Source organism: Gasterosteus aculeatus, chromosome 5 (assembly GCF_964276395.1).
Source record: "Gasterosteus aculeatus chromosome 5, fGasAcu3.hap1.1, whole genome shotgun sequence".
NCBI classification, from domain to species: Eukaryota; Metazoa; Chordata; class Actinopteri; order Perciformes; family Gasterosteidae; genus Gasterosteus; species Gasterosteus aculeatus.
This window is the reverse complement of record NC_135692.1, coordinates 2,117,572-2,136,745: the sequence shown is the minus strand read 5'-3', so window position 1 is coordinate 2,136,745 and position 19,174 is coordinate 2,117,572. Positions and strand designations below refer to the sequence as shown.

The 19,174-nt window shown below is 41.1% G+C and overlaps 59 non-coding genes across 59 annotated transcripts; all 59 read left to right on the top strand.

The window, feature by feature from the left end:
• Positions 1–69: 69 nt before the first annotated feature.
• trnaa-cgc (transfer RNA alanine (anticodon CGC)) lies at positions 70–141 on the top strand. Its single transcript has one exon. It is a non-coding gene; the product is annotated as a tRNA-Ala (tRNA).
• Positions 142–386: 245 nt separating this feature from the next.
• On the top strand, positions 387–468 carry trnas-uga (transfer RNA serine (anticodon UGA)). The gene has a single exon. It is a non-coding gene; the product is annotated as a tRNA-Ser (tRNA).
• Positions 469–723: 255 nt separating this feature from the next.
• On the top strand, positions 724–795 carry trnaa-cgc (transfer RNA alanine (anticodon CGC)). The gene has a single exon. It is a non-coding gene; the product is annotated as a tRNA-Ala (tRNA).
• A 245-nt stretch (positions 796–1,040) lies between these two features.
• trnas-cga (transfer RNA serine (anticodon CGA)) lies at positions 1,041–1,122 on the top strand. The gene has a single exon. It is a non-coding gene; the product is annotated as a tRNA-Ser (tRNA).
• Positions 1,123–1,377: 255 nt separating this feature from the next.
• trnaa-cgc (transfer RNA alanine (anticodon CGC)) lies at positions 1,378–1,449 on the top strand. Its single transcript has one exon. It is a non-coding gene; the product is annotated as a tRNA-Ala (tRNA).
• A 245-nt stretch (positions 1,450–1,694) lies between these two features.
• trnas-uga (transfer RNA serine (anticodon UGA)) lies at positions 1,695–1,776 on the top strand. The gene has a single exon. It is a non-coding gene; the product is annotated as a tRNA-Ser (tRNA).
• Positions 1,777–2,030: 254 nt separating this feature from the next.
• trnaa-ugc (transfer RNA alanine (anticodon UGC)) lies at positions 2,031–2,102 on the top strand. Its single transcript has one exon. It is a non-coding gene; the product is annotated as a tRNA-Ala (tRNA).
• A 245-nt stretch (positions 2,103–2,347) lies between these two features.
• On the top strand, positions 2,348–2,429 carry trnas-uga (transfer RNA serine (anticodon UGA)). Its single transcript has one exon. It is a non-coding gene; the product is annotated as a tRNA-Ser (tRNA).
• Positions 2,430–2,683: 254 nt separating this feature from the next.
• Positions 2,684–2,755, top strand: trnaa-cgc (transfer RNA alanine (anticodon CGC)). Its single transcript has one exon. It is a non-coding gene; the product is annotated as a tRNA-Ala (tRNA).
• Positions 2,756–3,000: 245 nt separating this feature from the next.
• On the top strand, positions 3,001–3,082 carry trnas-uga (transfer RNA serine (anticodon UGA)). Its single transcript has one exon. It is a non-coding gene; the product is annotated as a tRNA-Ser (tRNA).
• Positions 3,083–3,337: 255 nt separating this feature from the next.
• Positions 3,338–3,409, top strand: trnaa-cgc (transfer RNA alanine (anticodon CGC)). Its single transcript has one exon. It is a non-coding gene; the product is annotated as a tRNA-Ala (tRNA).
• Positions 3,410–3,654: 245 nt separating this feature from the next.
• On the top strand, positions 3,655–3,736 carry trnas-cga (transfer RNA serine (anticodon CGA)). Its single transcript has one exon. It is a non-coding gene; the product is annotated as a tRNA-Ser (tRNA).
• A 254-nt stretch (positions 3,737–3,990) lies between these two features.
• trnaa-cgc (transfer RNA alanine (anticodon CGC)) lies at positions 3,991–4,062 on the top strand. Its single transcript has one exon. It is a non-coding gene; the product is annotated as a tRNA-Ala (tRNA).
• A 245-nt stretch (positions 4,063–4,307) lies between these two features.
• Positions 4,308–4,389, top strand: trnas-uga (transfer RNA serine (anticodon UGA)). The gene has a single exon. It is a non-coding gene; the product is annotated as a tRNA-Ser (tRNA).
• A 255-nt stretch (positions 4,390–4,644) lies between these two features.
• trnaa-cgc (transfer RNA alanine (anticodon CGC)) lies at positions 4,645–4,716 on the top strand. Its single transcript has one exon. It is a non-coding gene; the product is annotated as a tRNA-Ala (tRNA).
• A 245-nt stretch (positions 4,717–4,961) lies between these two features.
• On the top strand, positions 4,962–5,043 carry trnas-uga (transfer RNA serine (anticodon UGA)). Its single transcript has one exon. It is a non-coding gene; the product is annotated as a tRNA-Ser (tRNA).
• Positions 5,044–5,297: 254 nt separating this feature from the next.
• trnaa-ugc (transfer RNA alanine (anticodon UGC)) lies at positions 5,298–5,369 on the top strand. Its single transcript has one exon. It is a non-coding gene; the product is annotated as a tRNA-Ala (tRNA).
• A 245-nt stretch (positions 5,370–5,614) lies between these two features.
• On the top strand, positions 5,615–5,696 carry trnas-uga (transfer RNA serine (anticodon UGA)). Its single transcript has one exon. It is a non-coding gene; the product is annotated as a tRNA-Ser (tRNA).
• Positions 5,697–5,951: 255 nt separating this feature from the next.
• trnaa-ugc (transfer RNA alanine (anticodon UGC)) lies at positions 5,952–6,023 on the top strand. Its single transcript has one exon. It is a non-coding gene; the product is annotated as a tRNA-Ala (tRNA).
• A 245-nt stretch (positions 6,024–6,268) lies between these two features.
• On the top strand, positions 6,269–6,350 carry trnas-uga (transfer RNA serine (anticodon UGA)). Its single transcript has one exon. It is a non-coding gene; the product is annotated as a tRNA-Ser (tRNA).
• A 255-nt stretch (positions 6,351–6,605) lies between these two features.
• Positions 6,606–6,677, top strand: trnaa-cgc (transfer RNA alanine (anticodon CGC)). Its single transcript has one exon. It is a non-coding gene; the product is annotated as a tRNA-Ala (tRNA).
• A 245-nt stretch (positions 6,678–6,922) lies between these two features.
• trnas-uga (transfer RNA serine (anticodon UGA)) lies at positions 6,923–7,004 on the top strand. The gene has a single exon. It is a non-coding gene; the product is annotated as a tRNA-Ser (tRNA).
• Positions 7,005–7,259: 255 nt separating this feature from the next.
• On the top strand, positions 7,260–7,331 carry trnaa-cgc (transfer RNA alanine (anticodon CGC)). The gene has a single exon. It is a non-coding gene; the product is annotated as a tRNA-Ala (tRNA).
• A 245-nt stretch (positions 7,332–7,576) lies between these two features.
• trnas-cga (transfer RNA serine (anticodon CGA)) lies at positions 7,577–7,658 on the top strand. The gene has a single exon. It is a non-coding gene; the product is annotated as a tRNA-Ser (tRNA).
• Positions 7,659–7,912: 254 nt separating this feature from the next.
• Positions 7,913–7,984, top strand: trnaa-cgc (transfer RNA alanine (anticodon CGC)). The gene has a single exon. It is a non-coding gene; the product is annotated as a tRNA-Ala (tRNA).
• A 245-nt stretch (positions 7,985–8,229) lies between these two features.
• trnas-uga (transfer RNA serine (anticodon UGA)) lies at positions 8,230–8,311 on the top strand. Its single transcript has one exon. It is a non-coding gene; the product is annotated as a tRNA-Ser (tRNA).
• A 255-nt stretch (positions 8,312–8,566) lies between these two features.
• On the top strand, positions 8,567–8,638 carry trnaa-cgc (transfer RNA alanine (anticodon CGC)). The gene has a single exon. It is a non-coding gene; the product is annotated as a tRNA-Ala (tRNA).
• A 245-nt stretch (positions 8,639–8,883) lies between these two features.
• Positions 8,884–8,965, top strand: trnas-uga (transfer RNA serine (anticodon UGA)). Its single transcript has one exon. It is a non-coding gene; the product is annotated as a tRNA-Ser (tRNA).
• Positions 8,966–9,220: 255 nt separating this feature from the next.
• trnaa-cgc (transfer RNA alanine (anticodon CGC)) lies at positions 9,221–9,292 on the top strand. Its single transcript has one exon. It is a non-coding gene; the product is annotated as a tRNA-Ala (tRNA).
• A 245-nt stretch (positions 9,293–9,537) lies between these two features.
• trnas-cga (transfer RNA serine (anticodon CGA)) lies at positions 9,538–9,619 on the top strand. The gene has a single exon. It is a non-coding gene; the product is annotated as a tRNA-Ser (tRNA).
• Positions 9,620–9,873: 254 nt separating this feature from the next.
• trnaa-cgc (transfer RNA alanine (anticodon CGC)) lies at positions 9,874–9,945 on the top strand. Its single transcript has one exon. It is a non-coding gene; the product is annotated as a tRNA-Ala (tRNA).
• A 245-nt stretch (positions 9,946–10,190) lies between these two features.
• Positions 10,191–10,272, top strand: trnas-uga (transfer RNA serine (anticodon UGA)). Its single transcript has one exon. It is a non-coding gene; the product is annotated as a tRNA-Ser (tRNA).
• Positions 10,273–10,527: 255 nt separating this feature from the next.
• trnaa-cgc (transfer RNA alanine (anticodon CGC)) lies at positions 10,528–10,599 on the top strand. The gene has a single exon. It is a non-coding gene; the product is annotated as a tRNA-Ala (tRNA).
• Positions 10,600–10,844: 245 nt separating this feature from the next.
• Positions 10,845–10,926, top strand: trnas-uga (transfer RNA serine (anticodon UGA)). Its single transcript has one exon. It is a non-coding gene; the product is annotated as a tRNA-Ser (tRNA).
• A 254-nt stretch (positions 10,927–11,180) lies between these two features.
• Positions 11,181–11,252, top strand: trnaa-ugc (transfer RNA alanine (anticodon UGC)). The gene has a single exon. It is a non-coding gene; the product is annotated as a tRNA-Ala (tRNA).
• A 245-nt stretch (positions 11,253–11,497) lies between these two features.
• trnas-uga (transfer RNA serine (anticodon UGA)) lies at positions 11,498–11,579 on the top strand. Its single transcript has one exon. It is a non-coding gene; the product is annotated as a tRNA-Ser (tRNA).
• A 255-nt stretch (positions 11,580–11,834) lies between these two features.
• On the top strand, positions 11,835–11,906 carry trnaa-ugc (transfer RNA alanine (anticodon UGC)). The gene has a single exon. It is a non-coding gene; the product is annotated as a tRNA-Ala (tRNA).
• A 245-nt stretch (positions 11,907–12,151) lies between these two features.
• trnas-uga (transfer RNA serine (anticodon UGA)) lies at positions 12,152–12,233 on the top strand. The gene has a single exon. It is a non-coding gene; the product is annotated as a tRNA-Ser (tRNA).
• A 255-nt stretch (positions 12,234–12,488) lies between these two features.
• Positions 12,489–12,560, top strand: trnaa-cgc (transfer RNA alanine (anticodon CGC)). The gene has a single exon. It is a non-coding gene; the product is annotated as a tRNA-Ala (tRNA).
• A 245-nt stretch (positions 12,561–12,805) lies between these two features.
• trnas-uga (transfer RNA serine (anticodon UGA)) lies at positions 12,806–12,887 on the top strand. Its single transcript has one exon. It is a non-coding gene; the product is annotated as a tRNA-Ser (tRNA).
• Positions 12,888–13,142: 255 nt separating this feature from the next.
• trnaa-cgc (transfer RNA alanine (anticodon CGC)) lies at positions 13,143–13,214 on the top strand. The gene has a single exon. It is a non-coding gene; the product is annotated as a tRNA-Ala (tRNA).
• Positions 13,215–13,459: 245 nt separating this feature from the next.
• Positions 13,460–13,541, top strand: trnas-cga (transfer RNA serine (anticodon CGA)). Its single transcript has one exon. It is a non-coding gene; the product is annotated as a tRNA-Ser (tRNA).
• Positions 13,542–13,795: 254 nt separating this feature from the next.
• On the top strand, positions 13,796–13,867 carry trnaa-cgc (transfer RNA alanine (anticodon CGC)). The gene has a single exon. It is a non-coding gene; the product is annotated as a tRNA-Ala (tRNA).
• A 245-nt stretch (positions 13,868–14,112) lies between these two features.
• trnas-uga (transfer RNA serine (anticodon UGA)) lies at positions 14,113–14,194 on the top strand. Its single transcript has one exon. It is a non-coding gene; the product is annotated as a tRNA-Ser (tRNA).
• Positions 14,195–14,449: 255 nt separating this feature from the next.
• trnaa-cgc (transfer RNA alanine (anticodon CGC)) lies at positions 14,450–14,521 on the top strand. Its single transcript has one exon. It is a non-coding gene; the product is annotated as a tRNA-Ala (tRNA).
• A 245-nt stretch (positions 14,522–14,766) lies between these two features.
• trnas-uga (transfer RNA serine (anticodon UGA)) lies at positions 14,767–14,848 on the top strand. Its single transcript has one exon. It is a non-coding gene; the product is annotated as a tRNA-Ser (tRNA).
• A 255-nt stretch (positions 14,849–15,103) lies between these two features.
• On the top strand, positions 15,104–15,175 carry trnaa-cgc (transfer RNA alanine (anticodon CGC)). Its single transcript has one exon. It is a non-coding gene; the product is annotated as a tRNA-Ala (tRNA).
• A 245-nt stretch (positions 15,176–15,420) lies between these two features.
• On the top strand, positions 15,421–15,502 carry trnas-uga (transfer RNA serine (anticodon UGA)). The gene has a single exon. It is a non-coding gene; the product is annotated as a tRNA-Ser (tRNA).
• Positions 15,503–15,757: 255 nt separating this feature from the next.
• On the top strand, positions 15,758–15,829 carry trnaa-cgc (transfer RNA alanine (anticodon CGC)). Its single transcript has one exon. It is a non-coding gene; the product is annotated as a tRNA-Ala (tRNA).
• Positions 15,830–16,074: 245 nt separating this feature from the next.
• On the top strand, positions 16,075–16,156 carry trnas-cga (transfer RNA serine (anticodon CGA)). The gene has a single exon. It is a non-coding gene; the product is annotated as a tRNA-Ser (tRNA).
• Positions 16,157–16,410: 254 nt separating this feature from the next.
• trnaa-cgc (transfer RNA alanine (anticodon CGC)) lies at positions 16,411–16,482 on the top strand. Its single transcript has one exon. It is a non-coding gene; the product is annotated as a tRNA-Ala (tRNA).
• Positions 16,483–16,727: 245 nt separating this feature from the next.
• trnas-uga (transfer RNA serine (anticodon UGA)) lies at positions 16,728–16,809 on the top strand. The gene has a single exon. It is a non-coding gene; the product is annotated as a tRNA-Ser (tRNA).
• A 255-nt stretch (positions 16,810–17,064) lies between these two features.
• trnaa-cgc (transfer RNA alanine (anticodon CGC)) lies at positions 17,065–17,136 on the top strand. The gene has a single exon. It is a non-coding gene; the product is annotated as a tRNA-Ala (tRNA).
• Positions 17,137–17,381: 245 nt separating this feature from the next.
• On the top strand, positions 17,382–17,463 carry trnas-uga (transfer RNA serine (anticodon UGA)). The gene has a single exon. It is a non-coding gene; the product is annotated as a tRNA-Ser (tRNA).
• Positions 17,464–17,717: 254 nt separating this feature from the next.
• trnaa-ugc (transfer RNA alanine (anticodon UGC)) lies at positions 17,718–17,789 on the top strand. Its single transcript has one exon. It is a non-coding gene; the product is annotated as a tRNA-Ala (tRNA).
• A 245-nt stretch (positions 17,790–18,034) lies between these two features.
• Positions 18,035–18,116, top strand: trnas-uga (transfer RNA serine (anticodon UGA)). Its single transcript has one exon. It is a non-coding gene; the product is annotated as a tRNA-Ser (tRNA).
• Positions 18,117–18,370: 254 nt separating this feature from the next.
• trnaa-ugc (transfer RNA alanine (anticodon UGC)) lies at positions 18,371–18,442 on the top strand. The gene has a single exon. It is a non-coding gene; the product is annotated as a tRNA-Ala (tRNA).
• A 245-nt stretch (positions 18,443–18,687) lies between these two features.
• Positions 18,688–18,769, top strand: trnas-uga (transfer RNA serine (anticodon UGA)). Its single transcript has one exon. It is a non-coding gene; the product is annotated as a tRNA-Ser (tRNA).
• Positions 18,770–19,024: 255 nt separating this feature from the next.
• trnaa-ugc (transfer RNA alanine (anticodon UGC)) lies at positions 19,025–19,096 on the top strand. Its single transcript has one exon. It is a non-coding gene; the product is annotated as a tRNA-Ala (tRNA).
• The last annotated feature ends 78 nt before the right edge of the window (positions 19,097–19,174 follow it).

Below are 19,174 nucleotides of genomic sequence, written 5' to 3'. Positions count from 1 at the left end.
ATTCATTCTTCTTTTCTCACACTTTTTCCTTTATATACGGAAAATAAAGCAATTTTTGCCAATTTTGCAGGGGATGTAGCTCAGTGGTAGAGCGCATGCTTCGCATGTATGAGGTCCTGGGTTCAATCCCCGGCATCTCCATTAGATATTATGCTGAAATTTAAAAGGTGTTTCTGCTAAGTTGTTGGGAAATCTGATGATATGAGGAGCCATCAAATGTACTGTCCAACAAGGGAAAAAAAGCACCAACTATAATTTACCAAGTAAATACCACACCCTTACCTAATTATGTGTGTTCCAGAATTGTTCACATGGCAGTCTACATATCAGCCACTTATCCAGTATCTGATATTTCCGAAAAGTTGATTTTATTTTCAACATTGTGGGTTGTTGTGGCCGAGAGGTTAAGGCGATGGACTTGAAATCCATTGGGGTCTCCCCGCGCAGGTTCGAGTCCTGCCAGCAACGAAAATAGCTTTAGAGCGCTCTGGTCCAAGCAAAGAGTCATTTTTTGAGTCATTTTGTGATCTCCATACGTTAAAGTCCAGCATTGAAAGTCCAAATTCCCAAGGATTTTTATTTAAAGTGATGCATTCAGTCTTCCCAAGTTGGCTTTCTGCCAGTCATAGTAGGTTTTCCCTTGGAAACGTCCCCATTCATTCTTCTTTTCTCACACTTTTTCCTTTATATACGGAAAATAAAGCAATTTTTGCCAATTTTGCAGGGGATGTAGCTCAGTGGTAGAGCGCATGCTTCGCATGTATGAGGTCCTGGGTTCAATCCCCGGCATCTCCATTAGATATTATGCTGAAATTTAAAAGGTGTTTCTGCTAAGTTGTTGGGAAATCTGATGATATGAGGAGCCATCAAATGTACCGTCCAACAAGGGAAAAAAAGCACCAACTATAATTTACCAAGTAAATACCACATCCTTACCTAATTATGTGTGTTCCAGAATTGTTCACATGGCAGTCTATATATCAGCCACTTAGCCAGTATCTGATATTTGTGAAAAGTCGATTTTATTTTCAACATTGTGGGTTGTTGTGGCCGAGAGGTTAAGGCGATGGACTCGAAATCCATTGGGGTCTCCCCGCGCAGGTTCGAGTCTTGCCAGCAACGAAAATAGCTTTAGAGCGCTCTGGTCCGAGCAAAGAGTCATTTTTTGAGTCATTTTGTGATCTCCATACGTTAAAGTCCCACTTTGAAAGTCCAAATTCCCAAGGATTTTTATTTAAAGTGATGCATTCAGTCTTCCCAAGTTGGCTTTCTGCCAGGCATAGTAGGTTTTCCCTTGGAAACGTCCCCATTCATTCTTCTTTTCTCACACTTTTTCCTTTATATACGGAAAATAAAGCAATTTTTGCCAATTTTGCAGGGGATGTAGCTCAGTGGTAGAGCGCATGCTTCGCATGTATGAGGTCCTGGGTTCAATCCCCAGCATCTCCATTAGATATTATGCTCAAAGTTAAAAGGTGTTTCTGCTAAGTTGTTGGGAAATCTCATGATATGAGGAGCCATCAAATGTACCGTCCAACAAGGGAAAAAAAGCACCAACTATAATTTACCAAGTAAATACCACACCCTTACCTAATTATGTGTGTTCCAGAATTGTTCACATGGCAGTCTACATATCAGCCACTTATCCAGTATCTGATATTTCCGAAAAGTTGATTTTATTTTCAACATTGTGGGTTGTTGTGGCCGAGAGGTTAAGGCGATGGACTTGAAATCCATTGGGGTCTCCCCGCGCAGGTTCGAGTCCTGCCAGCAACGAAAATCACCTTAGAGCGCTCTGGTCCGAGCAAAGAGTAATTTTTGAGTCATTTTTTGATCTCCACACGTCAAAGTCCAACTTTGAAAGTCCAAATTCCCAAGGATTTTTATTTAAAGTGATGCATTCAGTCTTCCCAAGTTGGCTTTCTGCCAGTCATAGTAGGTTTTTGCTTGGAAACATCGGCATTCATTCTTTTTTTCTCACACTTCTTCCTTTATATACGGAAAACAAAGTAATTTTTGCCAATTTTGCAGGGGATGTAGCTCAGTGGTAGAGCGCATGCTTTGCATGTATGAGGTCCTGGGTTCAATCCCCAGCATCTCCATTAGATATTATGCTCAAATTGAAAAGGTGTTTCTGCTAAGTTGTTGGGAAATCTCCTGATATGAGGAGCCATCAAATGTACCGTCCAACAAGGGAAAAAAAGCACCAACTATAATTTACCAAGTAAATACCACACTCTTACCTAATTATGTGTGTTCCAGAATTGTTCACATGGCAGTCTACATATCAGCCACTTATCCAGTATCTGATATTTCCGAAAAGTTGATTTTATTTTCAACATTGTGGGTTGTTGTGGCCGAGAGGTTAAGGCGATGGACTTGAAATCCATTGGGGTCTCCCCGCGCAGGTTCGAGTCCTGCCAGCAACGAAAATAGCTTTAGAGCGCTCTGGTCCGAGCAAAGAGTCATTTTTTGAGTCATTTTGTGATCTCCATACGTTAAAGTCCCACTTTGAAAGTCCAAATTCCCAAGGATTTTTATTTAAAGTGACGCATTCAGTCTTCCCAAGTTGGCTTTCTGCCAGTCATAGTAGGTTTTCGCTTGGAAACATCGGCATTCATTCTTTTTTTCTCACACGTCTTCCTTTATATACGGAAAACAAAGTAATTTTTGCCAATTTTCAGGGGATGTAGCTCAGTGGTAGAGCGCATGCTTCGCATGTATGAGGTCCTGGGTTCAATCCCCAGCATCTCCATTAGATATTATGCTCAAATTGAAAAGGTGTTTCTGCTAAGTTGTTGGGAAATCTCATGATATGAGGAGCCATCAAATGTACTGTCCAACAAGGGAAAAAAAGCACCAACTATAATTTACCAAGTAAATACCACACCCTTACCTAATTATGTGTGTTCCAGAATTGTTCACATGGCAGTCTACATATCAGCCACTTATCCAGTATCTGATATTTCCGAAAAGTTGATTTTATTTTCAACATTGTGGGTTGTTGTGGCCGAGAGGTTAAGGCAATGGACTTGAAATCCATTGGGGTCTCCCCGCGCAGGTTCGAGTCCTGCCAGCAACGAAAATAGCTTTAGAGCGCTCTGGTCCAAGCAAAGAGTCATTTTTTGAGTCATTTTGTGATCTCCATACGTTAAAGTCCAGCATTGAAAGTCCAAATTCCCAAGGATTTTTATTTAAAGTGATGCATTCAGTCTTCCCAAGTTGGCTTTCTGCCAGTCATAGTAGGTTTTCCCTTGGAAACGTCCCCATTCATTCTTCTTTTCTCACACTTTTTCCTTTATATACGGAAAATAAAGCAATTTTTGCCAATTTTGCAGGGGATGTAGCTCAGTGGTAGAGCGCATGCTTCGCATGTATGAGGTCCTGGGTTCAATCCCCGGCATCTCCATTAGATATTATGCTGAAATTTAAAAGGTGTTTCTGCTAAGTTGTTGGGAAATCTGATGATATGAGGAGCCATCAAATGTACCGTCCAACAAGGGAAAAAAAGCACCAACTATAATTTACCAAGTAAATACCACATCCTTACCTAATTATGTGTGTTCCAGAATTGTTCACATGGCAGTCTATATATCAGCCACTTAGCCAGTATCTGATATTTGTGAAAAGTCGATTTTATTTTCAACATTGTGGGTTGTTGTGGCCGAGAGGTTAAGGCGATGGACTCGAAATCCATTGGGGTCTCCCCGCGCAGGTTCGAGTCCTGCCAGCAACGAAAATCACCTTAGAGCGCTCCGTTCCGAGCAAAGAGTAATTTTTGAGTAATTTTTTGATCTCCACACGTCAAAGTCCAGCTTTGAAAGTCCAAATTCCCAAGGATTTTTATTTAAAGTGATGCATTCAGTCTTCCCAAGTTGGCTTTCTGCCAGTCATAGTAGGTTTTCCCTTGGAAACGTCCCCATTCATTCTTCTTTTCTCACACTTTTTCCTTTATATACGGAAAATAAAGCAATTTTTGCCAATTTTGCAGGGGATGTAGCTCAGTGGTAGAGCGCATGCTTCGCATGTATGAGGTCCTGGGTTCAATCCCCAGCATCTCCATTAGATATTATGCTCAAATTGAAAAGGTGTTTCTGCTAAGTTGTTGGGAAATCTCCTGATATGAGGAGCCATCAAATGTACCGTCCAACAAGGGAAAAAAAGCACCAACTATAATTTACCAAGTAAATACCACACTCTTACCTAATTATGTGTGTTCCAGAATTGTTCACATGGCAGTCTACATATCAGCCACTTATCCAGTATCTGATATTTCCGAAAAGTTGATTTTATTTTCAACATTGTGGGTTGTTGTGGCCGAGAGGTTAAGGCGATGGACTTGAAATCCATTGGGGTCTCCCCGCGCAGGTTCGAGTCCTGCCAGCAACGAAAATAGCTTTAGAGCGCTCTGGTCCGAGCAAAGAGTCATTTTTTGAGTCATTTTGTGATCTCCATACGTTAAAGTCCCACTTTGAAAGTCCAAATTCCCAAGGATTTTTATTTAAAGTGACGCATTCAGTCTTCCCAAGTTGGCTTTCTGCCAGTCATAGTAGGTTTTCGCTTGGAAACATCGGCATTCATTCTTTTTTTCTCACACGTCTTCCTTTATATACGGAAAACAAAGTAATTTTTGCCAATTTTGCAGGGGATGTAGCTCAGTGGTAGAGCGCATGCTTCGCATGTATGAGGTCCTGGGTTCAATCCCCAGCATCTCCATTAGATATTATGCTCAAATTGAAAAGGTGTTTCTGCTAAGTTGTTGGGAAATCTCATGATATGAGGAGCCATCAAATGTACTGTCCAACAAGGGAAAAAAAGCACCAACTATAATTTACCAAGTAAATACCACACCCTTACCTAATTATGTGTGTTCCAGAATTGTTCACATGGCAGTCTACATATCAGCCACTTATCCAGTATCTGATATTTCCGAAAAGTTGATTTTATTTTCAACATTGTGGGTTGTTGTGGCCGAGAGGTTAAGGCGATGGACTTGAAATCCATTGGGGTCTCCCCGCGCAGGTTCGAGTCCTGCCAGCAACGAAAATAGCTTTAGAGCGCTCTGGTCCAAGCAAAGAGTCATTTTTTGAGTCATTTTTTGATCTCCATACGTTAAAGTCCCACTTTGAAAGTCCAAATTCCCAAGGATTTTTATTTAAAGTGACGCATTCAGTCTTCCCAAGTTGGCTTTCTGCCAGTCATAGTAGGTTTTCCCTTGGAAACGTCCCCATTCATTCTTCTTTTCTCACACTTTTTCCTTTATATACGGAAAATAAAGCAATTTTGCCAATTTTGCAGGGGATGTAGCTCAGTGGTAGAGCGCATGCTTTGCATGTATGAGGTCCTGGGTTCAATCCCCAGCATCTCCATTAGATATTATGCTCAAATTGAAAAGGTGTTTCTGCTAAGTTGTTGGGAAATCTCATGATATGAGGAGCCATCAAATGTACCGTCCAACAAGGGAAAAAAAGCACCAACTATAATTTACCAAGTAAATACCACACTCTTACCTAATTATGTGTGTTCCAGAATTGTTCACATGGCAGTCTACATATCAGCCACTTATCCAGTATCTGATATTTCCGAAAAGTTGATTTTATTTTCAACATTGTGGGTTGTTGTGGCCGAGAGGTTAAGGCGATGGACTTGAAATCCATTGGGGTCTCCCCGCGCAGGTTCGAGTCCTGCCAGCAACGAAAATAGCTTTAGAGCGCTCTGGTCCGAGCAAAGAGTCATTTTTTGAGTCATTTTGTGATCTCCATACGTTAAAGTCCCACTTTGAAAGTCCAAATTCCCAAGGATTTTTATTTAAAGTGATGCATTCAGTCTTCCCAAGTTGGCTTTCTGCCAGTCATAGTAGGTTTTTGCTTGGAAACATCGGCATTCATTCTTTTTTTCTCACACTTCTTCCTTTATATACGGAAAACAAAGTAATTTTTGCCAATTTTGCAGGGGATGTAGCTCAGTGGTAGAGCGCATGCTTTGCATGTATGAGGTCCTGGGTTCAATCCCCAGCATCTCCATTAGATATTATGCTCAAATTGAAAAGGTGTTTCTGCTAAGTTGTTGGGAAATCTCCTGATATGAGGAGCCATCAAATGTACCGTCCAACAAGGGAAAAAAAGCACCAACTATAATTTACCAAGTAAATACCACACTCTTACCTAATTATGTGTGTTCCAGAATTGTTCACATGGCAGTCTACATATCAGCCACTTATCCAGTATCTGATATTTCCGAAAAGTTGATTTTATTTTCAACATTGTGGGTTGTTGTGGCCGAGAGGTTAAGGCGATGGACTTGAAATCCATTGGGGTCTCCCCGCGCAGGTTCGAGTCCTGCCAGCAACGAAAATAGCTTTAGAGCGCTCTGGTCCGAGCAAAGAGTCATTTTTTGAGTCATTTTGTGATCTCCATACGTTAAAGTCCCACTTTGAAAGTCCAAATTCCCAAGGATTTTTATTTAAAGTGACGCATTCAGTCTTCCCAAGTTGGCTTTCTGCCAGTCATAGTAGGTTTTCGCTTGGAAACATCGGCATTCATTCTTTTTTTCTCACACGTCTTCCTTTATATACGGAAAACAAAGTAATTTTTGCCAATTTTGCAGGGGATGTAGCTCAGTGGTAGAGCGCATGCTTCGCATGTATGAGGTCCTGGGTTCAATCCCCAGCATCTCCATTAGATATTATGCTCAAATTGAAAAGGTGTTTCTGCTAAGTTGTTGGGAAATCTCATGATATGAGGAGCCATCAAATGTACTGTCCAACAAGGGAAAAAAAGCACCAACTATAATTTACCAAGTAAATACCACACCCTTACCTAATTATGTGTGTTCCAGAATTGTTCACATGGCAGTCTACATATCAGCCACTTATCCAGTATCTGATATTTCCGAAAAGTTGATTTTATTTTCAACATTGTGGGTTGTTGTGGCCGAGAGGTTAAGGCGATGGACTTGAAATCCATTGGGGTCTCCCCGCGCAGGTTCGAGTCCTGCCAGCAACGAAAATAGCTTTAGAGCGCTCTGGTCCAAGCAAAGAGTCATTTTTTGAGTCATTTTGTGATCTCCATACGTTAAAGTCCAGCATTGAAAGTCCAAATTCCCAAGGATTTTTATTTAAAGTGATGCATTCAGTCTTCCCAAGTTGGCTTTCTGCCAGTCATAGTAGGTTTTCCCTTGGAAACGTCCCCATTCATTCTTCTTTTCTCACACTTTTTCCTTTATATACGGAAAATAAAGCAATTTTTGCCAATTTTGCAGGGGATGTAGCTCAGTGGTAGAGCGCATGCTTCGCATGTATGAGGTCCTGGATTCAATCCCCGGCATCTCCATTAGATATTATGCTGAAATTTAAAAGGTGTTTCTGCTAAGTTGTTGGGAAATCTGATGATATGAGGAGCCATCAAATGTACCGTCCAACAAGGGAAAAAAAGCACCAACTATAATTTACCAAGTAAATACCACATCCTTACCTAATTATGTGTGTTCCAGAATTGTTCACATGGCAGTCTATATATCAGCCACTTAGCCAGTATCTGATATTTGTGAAAAGTCGATTTTATTTTCAACATTGTGGGTTGTTGTGGCCGAGAGGTTAAGGCGATGGACTCGAAATCCATTGGGGTCTCCCCGCGCAGGTTCGAGTCCTGCCAGCAACGAAAATCACCTTAGAGCGCTCCGTTCCGAGCAAAGAGTAATTTTTGAGTAATTTTTTGATCTCCACACGTCAAAGTCCAGCTTTGAAAGTCCAAATTCCCAAGGATTTTTATTTAAAGTGATGCATTCAGTCTTCCCAAGTTGGCTTTCTGCCAGTCATAGTAGGTTTTCCCTTGGAAACGTCCCCATTCATTCTTCTTTTCTCACACTTTTTCCTTTATATACGGAAAATAAAGCAATTTTTGCCAATTTTGCAGGGGATGTAGCTCAGTGGTAGAGCGCATGCTTCGCATGTATGAGGTCCTGGGTTCAATCCCCAGCATCTCCATTAGATATTATGCTCAAATTGAAAAGGTGTTTCTGCTAAGTTGTTGGGAAATCTCCTGATATGAGGAGCCATCAAATGTACCGTCCAACAAGGGAAAAAAAGCACCAACTATAATTTACCAAGTAAATACCACACTCTTACCTAATTATGTGTGTTCCAGAATTGTTCACATGGCAGTCTACATATCAGCCACTTATCCAGTATCTGATATTTCCGAAAAGTTGATTTTATTTTCAACATTGTGGGTTGTTGTGGCCGAGAGGTTAAGGCGATGGACTTGAAATCCATTGGGGTCTCCCCGCGCAGGTTCGAGTCCTGCCAGCAACGAAAATAGCTTTAGAGCGCTCTGGTCCGAGCAAAGAGTCATTTTTTGAGTCATTTTGTGATCTCCATACGTTAAAGTCCCACTTTGAAAGTCCAAATTCCCAAGGATTTTTATTTAAAGTGACGCATTCAGTCTTCCCAAGTTGGCTTTCTGCCAGTCATAGTAGGTTTTCGCTTGGAAACATCGGCATTCATTTTTTTTTTCTCACACTTCTTCCTTTATATACGGAAAACAAAGTAATTTTTGCCAATTTTGCAGGGGATGTAGCTCAGTGGTAGAGCGCATGCTTCGCATGTATGAGGTCCTGGGTTCAATCCCCAGCATCTCCATTAGATATTATGCTCAAATTGAAAAGGTGTTTCTGCTAAGTTGTTGGGAAATCTCATGATATGAGGAGCCATCAAATGTACTGTCCAACAAGGGAAAAAAAGCACCAACTATAATTTACCAAGTAAATACCACACCCTTACCTAATTATGTGTGTTCCAGAATTGTTCACATGGCAGTCTACATATCAGCCACTTATCCAGTATCTGATATTTCCGAAAAGTTGATTTTATTTTCAACATTGTGGGTTGTTGTGGCCGAGAGGTTAAGGCAATGGACTTGAAATCCATTGGGGTCTCCCCGCGCAGGTTCGAGTCCTGCCAGCAACGAAAATAGCTTTAGAGCGCTCTGGTCCAAGCAAAGAGTCATTTTTTGAGTCATTTTGTGATCTCCATACGTTAAAGTCCAGCATTGAAAGTCCAAATTCCCAAGGATTTTTATTTAAAGTGATGCATTCAGTCTTCCCAAGTTGGCTTTCTGCCAGTCATAGTAGGTTTTCCCTTGGAAACGTCCCCATTCATTCTTCTTTTCTCACACTTTTTCCTTTATATACGGAAAATAAAGCAATTTTTGCCAATTTTGCAGGGGATGTAGCTCAGTGGTAGAGCGCATGCTTCGCATGTATGAGGTCCTGGGTTCAATCCCCGGCATCTCCATTAGATATTATGCTGAAATTTAAAAGGTGTTTCTGCTAAGTTGTTGGGAAATCTGATGATATGAGGAGCCATCAAATGTACCGTCCAACAAGGGAAAAAAAGCACCAACTATAATTTACCAAGTAAATACCACATCCTTACCTAATTATGTGTGTTCCAGAATTGTTCACATGGCAGTCTATATATCAGCCACTTAGCCAGTATCTGATATTTGTGAAAAGTCGATTTTATTTTCAACATTGTGGGTTGTTGTGGCCGAGAGGTTAAGGCGATGGACTCGAAATCCATTGGGGTCTCCCCGCGCAGGTTCGAGTCCTGCCAGCAACGAAAATCACCTTAGAGCGCTCCGTTCCGAGCAAAGAGTAATTTTTGAGTAATTTTTTGATCTCCACACGTCAAAGTCCAGCTTTGAAAGTCCAAATTCCCAAGGATTTTTATTTAAAGTGATGCATTCAGTCTTCCCAAGTTGGCTTTCTGCCAGTCATAGTAGGTTTTCCCTTGGAAACGTCCCCATTCATTCTTCTTTTCTCACACTTTTTCCTTTATATACGGAAAATAAAGCAATTTTTGCCAATTTTGCAGGGGATGTAGCTCAGTGGTAGAGCGCATGCTTCGCATGTATGAGGTCCTGGGTTCAATCCCCAGCATCTCCATTAGATATTATGCTCAAATTGAAAAGGTGTTTCTGCTAAGTTGTTGGGAAATCTCCTGATATGAGGAGCCATCAAATGTACCGTCCAACAAGGGAAAAAAAGCACCAACTATAATTTACCAAGTAAATACCACACTCTTACCTAATTATGTGTGTTCCAGAATTGTTCACATGGCAGTCTACATATCAGCCACTTATCCAGTATCTGATATTTCCGAAAAGTTGATTTTATTTTCAACATTGTGGGTTGTTGTGGCCGAGAGGTTAAGGCGATGGACTTGAAATCCATTGGGGTCTCCCCGCGCAGGTTCGAGTCCTGCCAGCAACGAAAATAGCTTTAGAGCGCTCTGGTCCGAGCAAAGAGTCATTTTTTGAGTCATTTTGTGATCTCCATACGTTAAAGTCCCACTTTGAAAGTCCAAATTCCCAAGGATTTTTATTTAAAGTGACGCATTCAGTCTTCCCAAGTTGGCTTTCTGCCAGTCATAGTAGGTTTTCGCTTGGAAACATCGGCATTCATTCTTTTTTTCTCACACGTCTTCCTTTATATACGGAAAACAAAGTAATTTTTGCCAATTTTGCAGGGGATGTAGCTCAGTGGTAGAGCGCATGCTTCGCATGTATGAGGTCCTGGGTTCAATCCCCAGCATCTCCATTAGATATTATGCTCAAATTGAAAAGGTGTTTCTGCTAAGTTGTTGGGAAATCTCATGATATGAGGAGCCATCAAATGTACTGTCCAACAAGGGAAAAAAAGCACCAACTATAATTTACCAAGTAAATACCACACCCTTACCTAATTATGTGTGTTCCAGAATTGTTCACATGGCAGTCTACATATCAGCCACTTATCCAGTATCTGATATTTCCGAAAAGTTGATTTTATTTTCAACATTGTGGGTTGTTGTGGCCGAGAGGTTAAGGCGATGGACTTGAAATCCATTGGGGTCTCCCCGCGCAGGTTCGAGTCCTGCCAGCAACGAAAATAGCTTTAGAGCGCTCTGGTCCAAGCAAAGAGTCATTTTTTGAGTCATTTTTTGATCTCCATACGTTAAAGTCCCACTTTGAAAGTCCAAATTCCCAAGGATTTTTATTTAAAGTGACGCATTCAGTCTTCCCAAGTTGGCTTTCTGCCAGTCATAGTAGGTTTTCCCTTGGAAACGTCCCCATTCATTCTTCTTTTCTCACACTTTTTCCTTTATATACGGAAAATAAAGCAATTTTGCCAATTTTGCAGGGGATGTAGCTCAGTGGTAGAGCGCATGCTTTGCATGTATGAGGTCCTGGGTTCAATCCCCAGCATCTCCATTAGATATTATGCTCAAATTGAAAAGGTGTTTCTGCTAAGTTGTTGGGAAATCTCATGATATGAGGAGCCATCAAATGTACCGTCCAACAAGGGAAAAAAAGCACCAACTATAATTTACCAAGTAAATACCACACTCTTACCTAATTATGTGTGTTCCAGAATTGTTCACATGGCAGTCTACATATCAGCCACTTATCCAGTATCTGATATTTCCGAAAAGTTGATTTTATTTTCAACATTGTGGGTTGTTGTGGCCGAGAGGTTAAGGCGATGGACTTGAAATCCATTGGGGTCTCCCCGCGCAGGTTCGAGTCCTGCCAGCAACGAAAATAGCTTTAGAGCGCTCTGGTCCGAGCAAAGAGTCATTTTTTGAGTCATTTTGTGATCTCCATACGTTAAAGTCCCACTTTGAAAGTCCAAATTCCCAAGGATTTTTATTTAAAGTGATGCATTCAGTCTTCCCAAGTTGGCTTTCTGCCAGTCATAGTAGGTTTTTGCTTGGAAACATCGGCATTCATTCTTTTTTTCTCACACTTCTTCCTTTATATACGGAAAACAAAGTAATTTTTGCCAATTTTGCAGGGGATGTAGCTCAGTGGTAGAGCGCATGCTTTGCATGTATGAGGTCCTGGGTTCAATCCCCAGCATCTCCATTAGATATTATGCTCAAATTGAAAAGGTGTTTCTGCTAAGTTGTTGGGAAATCTCCTGATATGAGGAGCCATCAAATGTACCGTCCAACAAGGGAAAAAAAGCACCAACTATAATTTACCAAGTAAATACCACACTCTTACCTAATTATGTGTGTTCCAGAATTGTTCACATGGCAGTCTACATATCAGCCACTTATCCAGTATCTGATATTTCCGAAAAGTTGATTTTATTTTCAACATTGTGGGTTGTTGTGGCCGAGAGGTTAAGGCGATGGACTTGAAATCCATTGGGGTCTCCCCGCGCAGGTTCGAGTCCTGCCAGCAACGAAAATAGCTTTAGAGCGCTCTGGTCCGAGCAAAGAGTCATTTTTTGAGTCATTTTGTGATCTCCATACGTTAAAGTCCCACTTTGAAAGTCCAAATTCCCAAGGATTTTTATTTAAAGTGACGCATTCAGTCTTCCCAAGTTGGCTTTCTGCCAGTCATAGTAGGTTTTCGCTTGGAAACATCGGCATTCATTCTTTTTTTCTCACACGTCTTCCTTTATATACGGAAAACAAAGTAATTTTTGCCAATTTTGCAGGGGATGTAGCTCAGTGGTAGAGCGCATGCTTCGCATGTATGAGGTCCTGGGTTCAATCCCCAGCATCTCCATTAGATATTATGCTCAAATTGAAAAGGTGTTTCTGCTAAGTTGTTGGGAAATCTCATGATATGAGGAGCCATCAAATGTACTGTCCAACAAGGGAAAAAAAGCACCAACTATAATTTACCAAGTAAATACCACACCCTTACCTAATTATGTGTGTTCCAGAATTGTTCACATGGCAGTCTACATATCAGCCACTTATCCAGTATCTGATATTTCCGAAAAGTTGATTTTATTTTCAACATTGTGGGTTGTTGTGGCCGAGAGGTTAAGGCGATGGACTTGAAATCCATTGGGGTCTCCCCGCGCAGGTTCGAGTCCTGCCAGCAACGAAAATAGCTTTAGAGCGCTCTGGTCCAAGCAAAGAGTCATTTTTTGAGTCATTTTGTGATCTCCATACGTTAAAGTCCAGCATTGAAAGTCCAAATTCCCAAGGATTTTTATTTAAAGTGATGCATTCAGTCTTCCCAAGTTGGCTTTCTGCCAGTCATAGTAGGTTTTCCCTTGGAAACGTCCCCATTCATTCTTCTTTTCTCACACTTTTTCCTTTATATACGGAAAATAAAGCAATTTTTGCCAATTTTGCAGGGGATGTAGCTCAGTGGTAGAGCGCATGCTTCGCATGTATGAGGTCCTGGATTCAATCCCCGGCATCTCCATTAGATATTATGCTGAAATTTAAAAGGTGTTTCTGCTAAGTTGTTGGGAAATCTGATGATATGAGGAGCCATCAAATGTACCGTCCAACAAGGGAAAAAAAGCACCAACTATAATTTACCAAGTAAATACCACATCCTTACCTAATTATGTGTGTTCCAGAATTGTTCACATGGCAGTCTATATATCAGCCACTTAGCCAGTATCTGATATTTGTGAAAAGTCGATTTTATTTTCAACATTGTGGGTTGTTGTGGCCGAGAGGTTAAGGCGATGGACTCGAAATCCATTGGGGTCTCCCCGCGCAGGTTCGAGTCCTGCCAGCAACGAAAATCACCTTAGAGCGCTCCGTTCCGAGCAAAGAGTAATTTTTGAGTAATTTTTTGATCTCCACACGTCAAAGTCCAGCTTTGAAAGTCCAAATTCCCAAGGATTTTTATTTAAAGTGATGCATTCAGTCTTCCCAAGTTGGCTTTCTGCCAGTCATAGTAGGTTTTCCCTTGGAAACGTCCCCATTCATTCTTCTTTTCTCACACTTTTTCCTTTATATACGGAAAATAAAGCAATTTTTGCCAATTTTGCAGGGGATGTAGCTCAGTGGTAGAGCGCATGCTTCGCATGTATGAGGTCCTGGGTTCAATCCCCAGCATCTCCATTAGATATTATGCTCAAATTGAAAAGGTGTTTCTGCTAAGTTGTTGGGAAATCTCCTGATATGAGGAGCCATCAAATGTACCGTCCAACAAGGGAAAAAAAGCACCAACTATAATTTACCAAGTAAATACCACACTCTTACCTAATTATGTGTGTTCCAGAATTGTTCACATGGCAGTCTACATATCAGCCACTTATCCAGTATCTGATATTTCCGAAAAGTTGATTTTATTTTCAACATTGTGGGTTGTTGTGGCCGAGAGGTTAAGGCGATGGACTTGAAATCCATTGGGGTCTCCCCGCGCAGGTTCGAGTCCTGCCAGCAACGAAAATAGCTTTAGAGCGCTCTGGTCCGAGCAAAGAGTCATTTTTTGAGTCATTTTGTGATCTCCATACGTTAAAGTCCCACTTTGAAAGTCCAAATTCCCAAGGATTTTTATTTAAAGTGACGCATTCAGTCTTCCCAAGTTGGCTTTCTGCCAGTCATAGTAGGTTTTCGCTTGGAAACATCGGCATTCATTTTTTTTTTCTCACACTTCTTCCTTTATATACGGAAAACAAAGTAATTTTTGCCAATTTTGCAGGGGATGTAGCTCAGTGGTAGAGCGCATGCTTCGCATGTATGAGGTCCTGGGTTCAATCCCCAGCATCTCCATTAGATATTATGCTCAAATTGAAAAGGTGTTTCTGCTAAGTTGTTGGGAAATCTCCTGATATGAGGAGCCATCAAATGTACCGTCCAACAAGGGAAAAAAAGCACCAACTATAATTTACCAAGTAAATACCACACTCTTACCTAATTATGTGTGTTCCAGAATTGTTCACATGGCAGTCTACATATCAGCCACTTATCCAGTATCTGATATTTCCGAAAAGTTGATTTTATTTTCAACATTGTGGGTTGTTGTGGCCGAGAGGTTAAGGCGATGGACTTGAAATCCATTGGGGTCTCCCCGCGCAGGTTCGAGTCCTGCCAGCAACGAAAATAGCTTTAGAGCGCTCTGGTCCGAGCAAAGAGTCATTTTTTGAGTCATTTTGTGATCTCCATACGTTAAAGTCCCACTTTGAAAGTCCAAATTCCCAAGGATTTTTATTTAAAGTGACGCATTCAGTCTTCCCAAGTTGGCTTTCTGCCAGTCATAGTAGGTTTTCGCTTGGAAACATCGGCATTCATTCTTTTTTTCTCACACGTCTTCCTTTATATACGGAAAACAAAGTAATTTTTGCCAATTTTGCAGGGGATGTAGCTCAGTGGTAGAGCGCATGCTTCGCATGTATGAGGTCCTGGGTTCAATCCCCAGCATCTCCATTAGATATTATGCTCAAATTGAAAAGGTGTTTCTGCTAAGTTGTTGGGAAATCTCATGATATGAGGAGCCATCAAATGTACTGTCCAACAAGGGAAAAAAAGCACCAACTATAATTTACCAAGTAAATACCACACCCTTACCTAATTATGTGTGTTCCAGAATTGTTCACATGGCAGTCTACATATCAGCCACTTATCCAGTATCTGATATTTCCGAAAAGTTGATTTTATTTTCAACATTGTGGGTTGTTGTGGCCGAGAGGTTAAGGCGATGGACTTGAAATCCATTGGGGTCTCCCCGCGCAGGTTCGAGTCCTGCCAGCAACGAAAATAGCTTTAGAGCGCTCTGGTCCAAGCAAAGAGTCATTTTTTGAGTCATTTTGTGATCTCCATACGTTAAAGTCCAGCATTGAAAGTCCAAATTCCCAAGGATTTTTATTTAAAGTGATGCATTCAGTCTTCCCAAGTTGGCTTTCTGCCAGTCATAGTAGGTTTTCCCTTGGAAACGTCCCCATTCATTCTTCTTTTCTCACACTTTTTCCTTTATATACGGAAAATAAAGCAATTTTTGCCAATTTTGCAGGGGATGTAGCTCAGTGGTAGAGCGCATGCTTCGCATGTATGAGGTCCTGGGTTCAATCCCCGGCATCTCCATTAGATATTATGCTGAAATTTAAAAGGTGTTTCTGCTAAGTTGTTGGGAAATCTGATGATATGAGGAGCCATCAAATGTACCGTCCAACAAGGGAAAAAAAGCACCAACTATAATTTACCAAGTAAATACCACATCCTTACCTAATTATGTGTGTTCCAGAATTGTTCACATGGCAGTCTATATATCAGCCACTTAGCCAGTATCTGATATTTGTGAAAAGTCGATTTTATTTTCAACATTGTGGGTTGTTGTGGCCGAGAGGTTAAGGCGATGGACTCGAAATCCATTGGGGTCTCCCCGCGCAGGTTCGAGTCCTGCCAGCAACGAAAATCACCTTAGAGCGCTCCGTTCCGAGCAAAGAGTAATTTTTGAGTAATTTTTTGATCTCCACACGTCAAAGTCCAGCTTTGAAAGTCCAAATTCCCAAGGATTTTTATTTAAAGTGATGCATTCAGTCTTCCCAAGTTGGCTTTCTGCCAGTCATAGTAGGTTTTCCCTTGGAAACGTCCCCATTCATTCTTCTTTTCTCACACTTTTTCCTTTATATACGGAAAATAAAGCAATTTTTGCCAATTTTGCAGGGGATGTAGCTCAGTGGTAGAGCGCATGCTTCGCATGTATGAGGTCCTGGGTTCAATCCCCAGCATCTCCATTAGATATTATGCTCAAATTGAAAAGGTGTTTCTGCTAAGTTGTTGGGAAATCTCCTGATATGAGGAGCCATCAAATGTACCGTCCAACAAGGGAAAAAAAGCACCAACTATAATTTACCAAGTAAATACCACACTCTTACCTAATTATGTGTGTTCCAGAATTGTTCACATGGCAGTCTACATATCAGCCACTTATCCAGTATCTGATATTTCCGAAAAGTTGATTTTATTTTCAACATTGTGGGTTGTTGTGGCCGAGAGGTTAAGGCGATGGACTTGAAATCCATTGGGGTCTCCCCGCGCAGGTTCGAGTCCTGCCAGCAACGAAAATAGCTTTAGAGCGCTCTGGTCCGAGCAAAGAGTCATTTTTTGAGTCATTTTGTGATCTCCATACGTTAAAGTCCCACTTTGAAAGTCCAAATTCCCAAGGATTTTTATTTAAAGTGACGCATTCAGTCTTCCCAAGTTGGCTTTCTGCCAGTCATAGTAGGTTTTCCCTTGGAAACATCGGCATTCATTCTTTTTTTCTCACACTTCTTCCTTTATATACGGAAAACAAAGTAATTTTTGCCAATTTTGCAGGGGATGTAGCTCAGTGGTAGAGCGCATGCTTCGCATGTATGAGGTCCTGGGTTCAATCCCCAGCATCTCCATTAGATATTATGCTCAAATTGAAAAGGTGTTTCTGCTAAGTTGTTGGGAAATCTCATGATATGAGGAGCCATCAAATGTACTGTCCAACAAGGGAAAAAAAGCACCAACTATAATTTACCAAGTAAATACCACACCCTTACCTAATTATGTGTGTTCCAGAATTGTTCACATGGCAGTCTACATATCAGCCACTTATCCAGTATCTGATATTTCCGAAAAGTTGATTTTATTTTCAACATTGTGGGTTGTTGTGGCCGAGAGGTTAAGGCGATGGACTTGAAATCCATTGGGGTCTCCCCGCGCAGGTTCGAGTCCTGCCAGCAACGAAAATAGCTTTAGAGCGCTCTGGTCCAAGCAAAGAGTCATTTTTTGAGTCATTTTTTGATCTCCATACGTTAAAGTCCCACTTTGAAAGTCCAAATTCCCAAGGATTTTTATTTAAAGTGACGCATTCAGTCTTCCCAAGTTGGCTTTCTGCCAGTCATAGTAGGTTTTCCCTTGGAAACGTCCCCATTCATTCTTCTTTTCTCACACTTTTTCCTTTATATACGGAAAATAAAGCAATTTTGCCAATTTTGCAGGGGATGTAGCTCAGTGGTAGAGCGCATGCTTTGCATGTATGAGGTCCTGGGTTCAATCCCCAGCATCTCCATTAGATATTATGCTCAAATTGAAAAGGTGTTTCTGCTAAGTTGTTGGGAAATCTCATGATATGAGGAGCCATCAAATGTACCGTCCAACAAGGGAAAAAAAGCACCAACTATAATTTACCAGGTAAATACCACACACTTACCTAATTATGTGTGTTCCAGAATTGTTCACATGGCAGTCTACATATCAGCCACTTATCCAGTATCTGATATTTCCGAAAAGTTGATTTTATTTTCAACATTGTGGGTTGTTGTGGCCGAGAGGTTAAGGCGATGGACTTGAAATCCATTGGGGTCTCCCCGCGCAGGTTCGAGTCCTGCCAGCAACGAAACTCACCTTAGAGCGCTCTGGTCCGAGCAAAGAGTCATTTTTGAGTCATTTTTTGATCTCCACACGTCAAAGTCCAACTTTGAAAGTCCAAATTCCCAAGGATTTTTATTTAAAGTGATGCATTCAGTCTTCCCAAGTTGGCTTTCTGCCAGTCATAGTAGGTTTTTGCTTGGAAACATCGGCATTCATTCTTTTTTTCTCACACTTCTTCCTTTATATACGGAAAACAAAGTAATTTTTGCCAATTTTGCAGGGGATGTAGCTCAGTGGTAGAGCGCATGCTTTGCATGTATGAGGTCCTGGGTTCAATCCCCAGCATCTCCATTAGATATTATGCTCAAATTGAAAAGGTGTTTCTGCTAAGTTGTTGGGAAATCTCCTGATATGAGGAGCCATCAAATGTACCGTCCAACAAGGGAAAAAAAGCACCAACTATAATTTACCAAGTAAATACCACACTCTTACCTAATTATGTGTGTTCCAGAATTGTTCACATGGCAGTCTACATATCAGCCACTTATCCAGTATCTGATATTTCCGAAAAGTTGATTTTATTTTCAACATTGTGGGTTGTTGTGGCCGAGAGGTTAAGGCGATGGACTTGAAATCCATTGGGGTCTCCCCGCGCAGGTTCGAGTCCTGCCAGCAACGAAAATAGCTTTAGAGCGCTCTGGTCCGAGCAAAGAGTCATTTTTTGAGTCATTTTGTGATCTCCATACGTTAAAGTCCCACTTTGAAAGTCCAAATTCCCAAGGATTTTTATTTAAAGTGACGCATTCAGTCTTCCCAAGTTGGCTTTCTGCCAGTCATAGTAGGTTTTCCCTTGGAAACGTCCCCATTCATTCTTCTTTTCGCACACTTTTTCCTTCATATACGGAAAATAAAGTAATTTTTGCCTATTTTGCAGGGGATGTAGCTCAGTAGTAGAGCTTATGCTTTGCATGTATGAGGTCCTGGGTTCAATCCCCAGCATCTCCATTAGATATTATGCTGAAATTTAAAAGGTGTTTCTGCTAAGTTGTTGGGAAATCTCCTGATATGAGGAGCCATCAAATG